Source organism: Pelophylax lessonae, assembly GCF_965119305.1.
Source record: "Pelophylax lessonae genome assembly, chromosome: 2".
NCBI classification, from domain to species: domain Eukaryota; kingdom Metazoa; phylum Chordata; class Amphibia; order Anura; family Ranidae; genus Pelophylax; species Pelophylax lessonae.
In genome coordinates this window covers 456,892,691-456,905,910 of record NC_138769.1, presented here as the reverse complement: position 1 = coordinate 456,905,910, position 13,220 = coordinate 456,892,691, and positions in this window count along the sequence as shown.

Genomic DNA, 13,220 nt, shown 5'->3' with positions numbered 1-13,220 from the left:
ATCTTTGGTCCCTTCCCAGGTGCATGAGGCGGGTAGCGGGTGTTGGTTTGGGTCTTCCCAGCTGACCGGGATGACACGGAGCGGGTCTCAGTGTTGTCCGCCCGCTGCCCCACCACTGTACTGGAGCGAGCGGGGAGAGAGGGCCACTATTGTAGGCTGTTTGTGCCGAGAGTGTGCGGCTTCCATTCACTCCGGCTGCCTGCGCATGCACTGACCTGGGAATACATTTTGAAGCACTGATCCTGAACAAATTGATGTATTTCCTGGTGAATGACATAAATAATATGTATAATAGTATATTTCCAGCTGGCCAGTCCTATAAATCTCTTCAATATTTTAATAATTTATTCCCCAGGTTATATAATGAAGAATATTCTCTTGAATTGCATATATGTGCCATTGTGCCTATTTTTAAAGAAAATGTTAGAACATTTAATATCCAATAAGGTGTTTTTGCTCAAAGACTTTTGATCAAAGAAAATATTTTTTTTTGTTTGACACACAAATTAACATTGCAAATATTTATATGTTAAGTGGTAAAAGATCTTCTCTGCAGTGTCCTCAGACTTCAACCCAAAGTCTTCCTGTTACATCTGTCTTGAGAATATCTCTGCAGGCATCTGACAAAAATGTTCATATGGCCTGAAATGGCTCCTGTAAAGCTAAAGAAGTTCGACTTCAAGACACTACATGAACATTTTTTTACTGTCATATACACTATATTACTGAAAGTATTGGGACGCCTGCCTTTACACGCACATGAACTTTAATGGCATCCCAGTCTTAGTCTGTAGAGTTCATTTTTGAGTTGGCGCACCCTTTGCAGCTATAACAGCTTTAACACTTCTGGGAAGGCTGTCCACAAGATTTAGGAGTGTGTCTATGGGAATTTTTCACCATTCTTCCAGAACCACATTTATGAGGTCAGGCGCTGATGTGGATGAGAGGTCCTGGCTCACAGTCTCCACTCCTATTCATCCCAAAGGTGTTTTATCAGGTTGAGGTCAGGACTCTGTGCAGGTCAGTCAAGTTCCTTACCTCAAACTCGCTCATCAATGTGCAGGTAAAGGCAGGTGCCCCAAAACTTTTGGTAATATAGTAGGGTAGGAAATACCTCCTTTCCATATCCTAGACTTATTCCTCCAGCCTATTACCAAGAGTGGGGGCAACAGTGTCTGCAAAATGTCTGGTATTGTCCCAGTCTTCAATATCCATTTCCTGCTGTATCCCAAGAGGAGCAATCTGTTCATTTGGAGAGGACCATAGCTTTATATTTAGATGTACTAATCCTTCTTGTTAGTCCTCTATGCCTAACTGTGAGTTAGTTTAGAGTACATATCATCAGTAAATGACAGAGATCTTGTATCCAGCAAAGTCAAAGAAAGTCACAAACCTGTGAGAGAACAATTTCCAGTCAAGTCAAAGCTTGTCACAAAATTATCAGTGAACACCTTTTTTGAATTTGTCTACTGAAATTTTTGTACTGATGTTTTGTGCCTCTTTTGTAATTAAATGAGGCACGTCATATCATGCGTCTCACTGTCAATTGTCCCAGAGTTTACCATCAGTTAAAAGACAAATCCATTACGTTTAGGCTTAGCTGTTAAAACTGAGACTTTATGTCAAGTGTTATTTAGCTAGCAGTTAGATTATAGGAAGCCATTATTTTGTAACAAAAGAGGCAGCTGTATAATAGATTTCATAAAATAGTCACAATGGCTTCCAAGATAGTTACAGTCCATACAGTATGTCACAATATTTTCCCGCAAGAGTTTACACTATTAGGTTGGTTCATAAATGACCTCCAAGAACACCATTGGCAATATTAAGCAGTCACTATATCCGTTATTATAATCCAATAAACCTCAAAATGATTTTGAAGAAGGCTTATTGGTGCACCACATTAAAAATGAAAAAGTGGTAAGTGTCGACGGTGGCACAACCTGTGTTCTGTCTGCAGAGTTTTTAAGCAGATTTAATCCAAATAGTTAAAGACTGTAAACAAATGCATCTCAGGATATTTGCTATATTATTTCTTATGTATTTTAGAATAAACAAATATGATCACTTCTTCAAGCATTACACTGCATGTAACTGTACAATATATTTGCATAGAATGCATATCTACATATAATTTATTGATGTATTATTTTTGTGCTTGCTATTGTGACAGCATGACTTGTCATATATATATATTTTTTTTACATTCTTATTCTTATTTCAAATTATAGTACTAGCATATTTAGCCACTTCTCTATGTTCTTTATACATTTAGATTAATGAGGCCCTGTAATCTGTAGCACGGTACAATCACCAATAATACTTTAGAGCACAATATTATCTACTTTAAATGACTAATTTCTTTAATGTGCAAATACATCCACCACAGAACATTGCATTGCTTTATTTAAAACATTTCACATTCCCTAGCTACAAAAACAAAAAATATTTGTTTTTTTTAACTGGTGATTAAGCTGCATCAATTTCTGAAACGTTAATATTATTTACTTTTTATCTAATCTAAGCTATTTCTAAAGAGAAGATAATATATATTTTTTCTAAGCCACATTTATATCACTGACATCCAATACAATTAGTGTTCTTTGTTGTTTAAGTGAAAAAATATTTTGTTTATATATACTTTGAATTTTACTGAATGTTTTTGCTGTTTTTTAAAGGTGTGTTCCAACATGGCAACATTTTAACTTCAAGGACTACAAAAATACAGTAATATAAATTGTTTATTTACAAATAAAGTATAGTATTAAGTACGGAAATCAACTAGAGTTAATTTCTTCTATGATATAGTTAATTTAAGCACATTAATATTATACATATAAGCTTGGTTTACATTTTCCTATTCTCTTCTAACCTTTAAGCAAATTAAGCTAGTGATAGTTGTAGGCATATTGATGTTAATCAACATCACCCAATTGCAACTGGAATATTGTGATTCTTATAGTATCATCAATATTAATATAAAAGATAAAACATGTATCTGTCTGATTATTTAACCTTAACTAGATTGGCAGTTTCAAGACAAACCTACAAATCTGGCGCAGTTATAGTTAATCATTTCATTTAAACAATGTGTGTTAAAAAAATGTCACAATTTAAAGAAATTGTTAGGCAGTTTAAATTCTGTTTATAATAATTTAAATAATTCATATATCCAGTTGTCAAAAATAATAAATCAGAAACCCTGTACCTGAAAATTATTATGTATTTGTGGATATGGGCATTACCTAGAGTTGAGTTGTAGTTTTTAAAAGCTAAAAACTTGAATGTGTACAATGAAAGAATGGACTAAAACACAAGGTGCACTTACTACACAGCTACTAGTCTTGGATGAGTATAGGAGGGTTGGGTGGAATAAAATTCTGCCAACAGTCTTTAGTAGAACAATTCAAATTACAATGCAGTTGGAGAATAGAGAAACCAGCATCCTAATATATAAAGCAGCGCAGAATGCAGTGGGATTGATTTACTAAAAAGGGGAGTACAAAATCTAGTACAGCTGTGCATAGAAACCAATCAGCTTCCAGTTTTTTTTTTTTTGTCAAAGCTTAATTAAACAAGCCGAAGTTAGAAGCTGATTGGCTACCATGCACAGCTGCACCAGATTTTGCCCTCTCAAATAGGTTGTTCGCTTTGCAAGAGAATTTGCACATTGCATGAGAGTTTTTCTTTAGTTTAGTGAATGTGGTGAACATTCACTTTGCAAAGAATACCCAAAAACATGGAAGGGAAATTTAAAAAACAGGCATTTTGCTTGTGTATTATTGGATGATGGTAGTCAGGAGAGCTTAGTGATGATCTCCATCACTAAGCTACGGCACAACTCCCTTGCAAAGTGAACAGCCTATCGACTTTAGTAAAACCCAATGAGCAGCTACACATTTAAAACTTTCAGCCATGAAATAACAGCCTGATTGTAAAGCATTTTGGTATTTGTTGATCTACACTAATACATTTACTTACATTTTAGCATATTGTATTCTTTATGTTAGATAATAATGTTGAACTAACAAAATTGCAGCAATTCTTCCATTAGTAATTAATGTTGGATCACACCTTTAAAATCTGTGTTGTTCCTTCATATTGCTATGAGGGAGATAAGTTACATATTAGAGGTTCTCAAGAAAGAAAAGTTATCAGGTATGGATGCAGAGTTTTGATTTGTTCTGCAGAATATTCTTTTTGTTTAATCATTACGCTATATATTTCACTGTAAAGACTTTGCATTATAAAGTATCCAATTTAGTAGATTTATTTTTCTTTTCTTTGGTTTTCAGTAAGAAAACATAAATTATGATAAATATACAGTTGAATGATCTTTTATAAAATTAAAAAGACTGTGTATAAAACTGTGTCATTTGTAATGATCTTTTTGTTTATTGTCATAGATTTTAATATAAAAAATTACAGTGGGAAACACAGTCCAAGCAATAATAGATATACAGTATCTCACAAAAATGAGTACACCCCTCACATTTTTGTAATGATTTTATTATATCTTTTCATGTGACAACACTGAAGAAATTACACTTTGCTACAATGTAAAGTAGTGAGTGTACAGCTTGTATAACAGTGTAAATTTGGTGTCCCCTCAAAATAACTCAACACACAGACATTAATGTCTAAAGCGCTGGCAACAAAAGTGAGTACACCCTTGAGTGGCAATGTCCAAATTGGTCCCAAAATGTCAATATTTTGTGTTGCCACCATTATTTTCCAGCACTGACTTACCCTCTTGGGCATGGAGTTCACCAGAACTTCACAGGTTTCCACTGGAGTGACATAATGGAGCTGGTGGATGGTATAGACCTTGCTCTCCTCCACCTTCCATTTGAGGATGCCCCACAGATGCTCAATAGGGTTTAGGTCTGGAGACATGCTTGGGCAGTCCATCACCTTTAGCAAGGCAGTGGTCACCTTGGAGGTGTGTTTGGGGTTGTTAATATGTTGGAATACTGCCCTGTGGCCCAGTGTCCGAAGGGAGGGGATCATACTCTGCTTCAGTATGTCACAGTACATGTTGGTATTCATGGTTCCCTCAATGAACTGTAGCTACCCAGTTTAAATACATTTATCTTGGGTTTATCAGACCAAAGGACATGGCTCCAGTATTCCATGTCCTTAGTCTGCTTGTCTTCAGCAAACTGTTTGTGGGCATCCTTGTGCATCATCTTTAGAAGAGGCTTCCCTTTGGGACGACAGCCATGCAGACTAATTTGATGCAGTGTGCAGCGTATGGTCTGATCCCTGACAGGCTGATCCCCCATCTCTTCAACCTCTGCAGCAGTGCTGGCAGCACCCATATGTCTATTTCCCAAAGACAACCTCTGGATATGACGCTGAGCACGTGTACTCAACATCTTTGGTTGACCATGGCGAGGCCTGTACTGAGTGGAACCTGTCCAGTTAAACCTCTGTTTGGTCTTGGCCAGTGTGCTGCAGCTCAGTTTCAGGGTCTTAGTAATCTTCTTATAGCCTAGGCCAGTGTTGACAAACCTTGGCACCCCAGATGTTTTGGAACTACATTTCCCATGATGCTCAAGCACTCTGCAATGTAGTTGAGCATCATGGGAAATGTAGTTCCAAAACATCTGGGGTGCAAAGGTTCGCCATCACTGGCCTAGGCCATCTTTATGTAGAGCAACAATTCTTTTTTTTTCAGATCCTCAGAGTTCTTTGCCATGAGATGCCATGGTGAACTTCCAGTGACCAATATGAGAGAATGAGAGCAATAACACCAAATTTAACTAACCTGCTCCCCATTCACACCTGAGACCTTGTAACACTAACAAGTCACATGACACCGGAGAGGAAAAATGGCTAATTGGGCCCAATTTTGACATTGTCACTTGGGGGTGTACTCACTTTTGTTGCCAGCAGTTTAGACTTTAATGGCTGTGTGTTGAGTTATTTTGAGGAGACAGAAAATGTACGCTATTATACAAGCTGTACACTCAATACTTTACATTATAGCAAAATGTAATTTCTTCAGTGTTGTCACGTGAAAAGATAAAATATTTACAAAAATGTGAGGGGTGTACTCACTTTTGTGAGATACTGTATTTATGCATTCATTTTGCGTTTGGTTCACCAAAGCAGTACAAAGTTTATTAACCCAGAGAAACCAAATGCATCCCAATTTAGTGTAGTCAGATGTGTAAAATATAGACTCTGATTGGATGCAAAGGTTTACTGTACTTTGATGATACCCCTTATACTACGTTCTTACTGAATGTGACTAAAAACACTTCTATGATATTATGCAGATAAATAGAAAGTGTTTCCTCTTCATTAATGGTTGTTTTTCCAAATATAATGGACAATCAGCTATGTTAAAAAATAAATATATAACAAAACATAAATTATTAAAAGAGATCTACAAAATCTCAATAGTTAAACAAACCTACAAGTTTAAATGACAGTTGGCACAACTGTTCATTTGAGAAACTGGATTGGATAAAAATAAACTTAGAAAGAAAAAGTTTTCAGTTCACTTCTAGCATCCTTAGTTTCATTAGGCCCTTTTTCTTTTTTCTACAGTGTCATAAAGCTGCAGGGAGGCCTTCTGTTTGTTGCCATCTTGTGAACCATTTATGAGAGGCACAATAGTTTTTAACCCACAACAGCATTATTTTGCTTTTGCATAAGTAATATCAACTTTTCTTTATATTGTGTAGTCAAATTGGTAAGAAAAAGGATTGTGTGGCCAGTTAAGATTATACCATATGAAATATGTGAAATGACATTAAAAATCAGATTTATGATAATGGCTGCATGCATTGATCTAATTCCACATTGTTATTATGAGGAGTACATGCTAATTTCAGAGTTTTAAAAAACTGATGTCTTCTTAGTTTTCATGCATTATTGATTTGATGATTTACAAAGAATGATGTTAAAATATAAACCAACCTCTCTTATATCATGCTAAATAGGACTTTCACAATAATTTCCGCATCTGGGTCCAAGGACTTTGCCACTCTGTTCAACCACATACTTACTGGCACCTGTCAATTGCCCTTATTGTTTGACTACAAAGCCATGCAGTCTAATGATTGCACAACACCAAACATTATGGGCTTACATATCGTAGGCTACCACCACAAACAGTACCTAAAAGCAGAAAATATTATAATATTACTTATCCTACAATTTTCCCTTACTAATGTCCTTAAATTTCTTTATATAATTGCTTCCATCTTTGGCTTCCATATAAACAAGCAGTAGTCCACATTTTTAGATGTTTTCCTACCTCCAGACTTTACTCGCATTCTTCAATGTTCCTATGAATTCCAATAGACGCTTGATCATCTTCTCTACTTAGAAATCTAGCCCACTAGCTCCTGCAAAACTTTGTATGAAGTCAACTACCCTCTCCCCTATAATATTCAACACTTGCAAAAACCTTTGCCAGAATAAGAATACTATCCATGCTATTTTTTGGCTAGGGCATAATGCTACAAAATTTCAAAAATGTCCCCTTTCTGCCTAGTGTTCTACTTTTTTCATGTGCCCCTGGTGCCTATCCCCCCACATTTTTTACTAGTACTACAAAACAAAATTCTCAGATATATCTGAGAGTAACTGAGATCTAGGCGCTCAATGTCCCACATTTAGCAAGCGTGAAAGAAATTTTAAATTCGGTATACACTTGCCTTTAAAACACATATACTTTGCATGCTGCAACAACACCATTTGCACACAAAAACCCTGTTCTGAAACATACTTGCATTCCTAAAACTCTGATGAGACACCTCTAAATGATCAACTGACAATAAAGCTACTGAAACAAATTATAGGCTTCTAATACTTTGGTATCAAGTACTAGCATGTGTGGCCCAGGCAGTCCCAGAATACCTTTCCATTTGTTTTAGAGGTTGCTTGGATGCAGGCACCTTTATCCACACAAGGCTAAACTGCCATGCAGATCACCACTTATCATTTACTGGTGTCTCTGAAAATTACCATTCTATTCAAAAAACTCAAGTAAATAAACCAATATATATGACATTTTGACATAATTCCAAATTTCTACAAAAATCTGGGATCCCTGGATTATCCACTATCTGTCTGCACATTTTGATTTATCCTTGCTGACCAAATGACTAATGGAGGGTCCAAGCACCAATCTGACAGAGGGAAAATCTAGCAGAGGGAAAAGGATTAGTCACCTTTATTCTCTGCAGCTGATCTTTTTACAGGAATGAACTTACTATGTGCTGTTTCTCCATTTGGCAGTAGCCATTTTGGTGGAGGAACAAGGATTTGCTTCCTCATATCAGACCTGCCCAATTGCTGACTGAGGATCTGATTAATGGTGAACTATTCCTAAGTGGGGTGGAAGGAATGTCCAAAAAGCAACAGGAGAACTGGAGGAGCCACGGATCAACAGACAGCAACAACACAGAAGTAAGTAAAGGAAGTACAAATCCACATAATGAATGAAATAGGAGAAAAAAGATCTTTGCACTGCAGGTTCTCAGTCACAGCTTCTTCTCTTGCAGGCGCCAAAATAAAAGTGAGCAGCAGAGTAACTAACTGGCATTGCACTGCTCAGGAAGAAAATTCAAGTCACAGGAGAACTGCAGTAATCAAAGATAGGAGTGGATAGGATATGGCTTATATGATCTCACTTCACAGACACAGAAGTGGCTAGACAATGTCACAAGTCAGGAAGTGCACTGAAGTGTACCAGAGTTATTCTCTACTAGACAAAAAATCTTTACTTTCAGAATATAGGTTCACAATAATAGCTGTAGGCATTACTATTCTTCATCTTCTAAATCTGATACCATCCTTTCATGGGTTCCTCTGACTGATTTTGATGTCACTATTGTACAACATTATCAGTGGGAGAGGTATGCATTCACAATCTTTCCTACAGGTTGAGATTTTGTCAACAAATTGATCTGAGAATTACAATACGATCACTGCAAAAAAATATGAGGGAAGTGTGAGTGTGAAAAAGTCTTCCACAGGAGCTGGTTCTATTAGTTAAATTGCAAAACAAAAAATGTGAAAACAAGAGTTGCCATAAATATGTATACAATCCAGGTAATCGAGAAATTTGTCTAATTAGGGGCCAAAAAGCAGAAGGATATGTAGTTTTGCATCCAAAGTATGTCATTTTTACTTGGCAAAGTGTAAATGGTCAACTGATTGATTAATAGGCTGACACTGAAGCCCTTGCGGCTTTCAGTTTTATTCTTACCTCTTATCCATTTCTGTTAACAGTCTCTTAAAATGAAACTGCCTAACCCTCCTATCCTGTCTATTAAAGTGCCCATGTAATAACCCTATGTCACTGACAAGTGAAAAGAACTTGTAGTGAACACTAACAAGTTGCAAACACAAAAAAAAAAAATAATTGTCAGCACTTTCTACAGCTAGTCATACCAAAAAGCCTCATTAAACTATCTCTGAGCTCCAAACGTAGGAGATCTTTATCTGCCTTGTGTCTGGATGTTTTGTGAACTATAGCCAACAAGTATCAGATGTGCACTAATACAGACAAGGACCTGTCCCCTTACAACTTAATTTGTGACAAAACGCGTACATTGGGGCCTATAGGTGTGATATCCAACAGCCAGCCGGGATCTAACTGTCTGCTCATGGTATGGGTGTAGATCGATGCATGTTTGGATGATTTTATCAATGTAGATGCACACTTTGCATTCTTTCAAAAAAAGTAGCTTTATATGTAATTATGCTATTGGACATCCCTGTGACTTCTTTCTCTATCATTGATGAGAGGCAGTCCAGAAGCATTCTCTGATGACTGATCCTGGGAGGGGATATTCAACTTGGATATATTATTCCTTTATGTGACAATTGACCATTTGTGCATCTAATGGTCAATATGTTCTGGTAAGAGGCTGGAGTGTTTCCAAGGCCATCTTTATTATTGATTGGACCCTGGACAAACATTTTCTTGGGCTCTCCCAAATCCACTTATCAACTATTCTCAGGCAGTGCAGGCTCAAGGGGCAGCGTCTTTAGGCCCCACAACAATGACTGGGCCTGGGGCAGCTGCCCCTTTTGCCCTGCCTTAAAGATGGTCCTGAGTGTTTCTTTTCTTGGGTGCACTAGCATAATTTTTCTTTCAACACTGGTGGTCACAATTGGAAGATTGCAGTAACACTCTTTTTTGTTTGGAGTTGGTAAGGACACTATATGATGAATAGGTGATGTTCTTATTTAGGCCAAGATTAGCCTGTGTATGAGTTAGTATCACATGTTTTTGGAAAATATTTTTTTCACATATGTGTAAATTATTGTCCGGAATAGTTTTAAAATTTAATTAGGTTTTACTTATATTCACAAAAGTAGCGCTGCACTAAACTATTGCTATATTTGTGATTTGTTATCACAAATTTGCACTGGTAGTATTTTATTTGCTTTTTCAGTAGTTCACCTAAGCGCAGTGATTTTTTATTTATTTTTTAATGAGAAAACATATCACTGGGGTACGTCTTTATATTCAATAATTTTTATTGAAATTTTCAAAAAGATAACAGAAGATCAATAACAAACGAGGCATAGTAATAACTTGCTTACATATGAACTGTTGTGCAGAACAGTACAAGAACTAATAGACATGGCAAGAAAACAAGGCCAGCAAGTGCTGGAAAAACTGCTGATCAATAAAAAACATTCTCATTATGGCTGAATTCCAAGATAGATAGAGAGCCGATCGCCCCGGGGCACCCCTAATGGGCTCATACTGTGCCCCAAAGAGAAGTGGCTAAAGACAGCTGAGAGAAAACCGCCTTTGTCTCTGAAAACCTAAAGGGAGGAAAGGCAACATCCGCCAAACCCCAATAAAAAACATGTATTAGTCAATAACTACTAGTGTAATTATGGTACGAGGTACCACATATGCCTCATAAACAGACTTAAACGTGGAACAGGATAGAACAAGTGGTAGGAAGAAGAAGAGTAGAAAGAGAGATATCAGAGGGGGAAGGAGAAAAGGAGGGGATGAAAGGGAGAGAGTAAAGAAAGAGTTGAGGAGAATAATCCCATGGTCCGTCCCCACCCAACCCATAGATGAGTTTCAAAACGGAAAGAAAAGGGGGAGACCCCAAGGAAAAAGGCGTCCTTCCGACCGAGCCCATCTTAGAGTGTTACATTCACAAATGTCGCCCAGGGTTCCCAGACTGACTCAAATATTGCCCTAGAATCATTCAAGATACTGTACATCTTTTCTTGTGTCATCATCCATTAAATTTTACGCTTCGCAACCAGGAAGGGGACCTTAGACTGTTTCCAATGCTTAGCTATTGTGATTCTAGCTCCTAGGAATATATAAGAAATGAGAGTCCGAGTGTGCTTGGGGACCCTGGGAGGATGGTGACCTAGGAGGGCATATAAAGGTGATTGCTCAAGGGAAACCCCCGTAACGTGTCGTATTGTGTGGAACATCCGATTCCAAAAAGAACGGATTTTTGGGCATTCCCAAAAAACGTGTAACAGGCTCCCCAGAAGATCACAGCCTCTGAAGCAGACCGGGGACGAGCTAGGGAAAATTGTCGCCAAGCGAGAAGGGACCATGTACCATCGCAGCAAAATTTTAACATTAGCCTCCATGAGGCCCACCATGTGGATCCCACGAAAGGCTCTTCCGACACAGGTATGCCAAGCATCCAGGTCCCAGTCTACATTCAGGTCTTGTTCCCATTTCAGCATGTAGGAGGTTTTATTTTCGGGAGAAATTAAAGAGGCATAAATGAGGGAAATCCCTCCCTTGATGTCTTTAATTTTGGAGCACCATTGTTCGTAGGGGGTTACTGTGAGGGGGCCCGAAGATCCCCTCTGAAGCGTGCGCAAAAAGTGTGAGATCTGAGAGAAGCAAAATCGCTCCGCAGGCGGCATCTTCAGATTAGCTAAACAATGTGAGTAGGAAAGAGGACCTCTGGCATCAAAAAAGTGTCCAATTCTATAAAGGCCTTTATCCGTCCACCATTTGAAAGCCTCAATGTTAGTTCCAGGAGGGAAGTCAGGGTTATGAAAAATATGTTTGAGAGGACCCCAGGGGGAGGAAATCTTTATGGACTTATGAATAAGGTCACAAAGAGCAAATGAATGTGAAAGAGTATGAGCCAGGATTGGGGGGCGGGAGGCAGGAGGGCTCCAAAGTAAGAAGTCCACAGTATGGAGAGGGATGGCCTGTCTTTCCATGTAATACCAATCAGGTTTTTCTCCTTTAACATATATAACAGAAAATTGTGCCAGTTGGGCCGCTAAGTAATACTTCCAAATGTCCGGTACCCCGAGACCCCCATTTTTACGAGACCTAAAAAGCGTGGATTTGTTGATCCTATGACCCTTCCTGCCCCAAATAAATTTAAATATGTGTGATTGAAGGGAAGTAACTTGTGACTTCACTAGCGGAATGGGGAGAGCGCGAAATAGATATAAGAGACGCGGGAGCAGGGTCATCTTGACTGCGTTGATTCTTCCCAGCCAAGAAATGTTAAATTTTGACCAGTCCTCTAGGTCCTTTTTCAGTTTATTAATAAGTGGTGGAAAATTGGCTGAATGCAGATCAGAAATCGAGGCAGTGATATGTACCCCCAGGTAGGGTATTGAGTCGGAATGCCAGGAAAAAGGAAAATGTTCTTTTAGGCGAGTGACCAGGGATTGTGGAAGGTTGACGTTCAGAGCCAGGGATTTGCTCATATTCATGGGGTACGTCTTTAAGTGTTCCTTTATTCATTTGGGCCTAACATTTTATGGGCAAAGCATGTATTCCTAAAGTCTCAGCTTATTAATCATGCTAGCAACAAATCTAAGACATGGATATCAAGGGTCTTATACCTTTCCAATGTTACAAGCCCACTGTGGATTGACGGGGGAAATGCTGATCCAGGGCACACAATGACTATCTCCATTGTGTGTAGAAGGCATGTACTTTACACTCTATTACCTTCTGTCATATAGAACATCTGCTTATCTCTCCTGCAGTTTATCTTTTTACAGTCACTTTTTTTCAAAGATAGCTTTTTACAGCAAAAAAAAAAAAAAAAACAATACTCTTTTATATATGACGCATACATTTATTTTTCTACTCTGATTTATACTGATATTGTTTATTTACAAAGGTTCTACAAAAGTAACTGCTATTATTTAATCTGTCCTTTGACATTTACATAGAATTTACCCTGCTACAGTGTTGTCTTTTGTTGATTACACAGCATAAT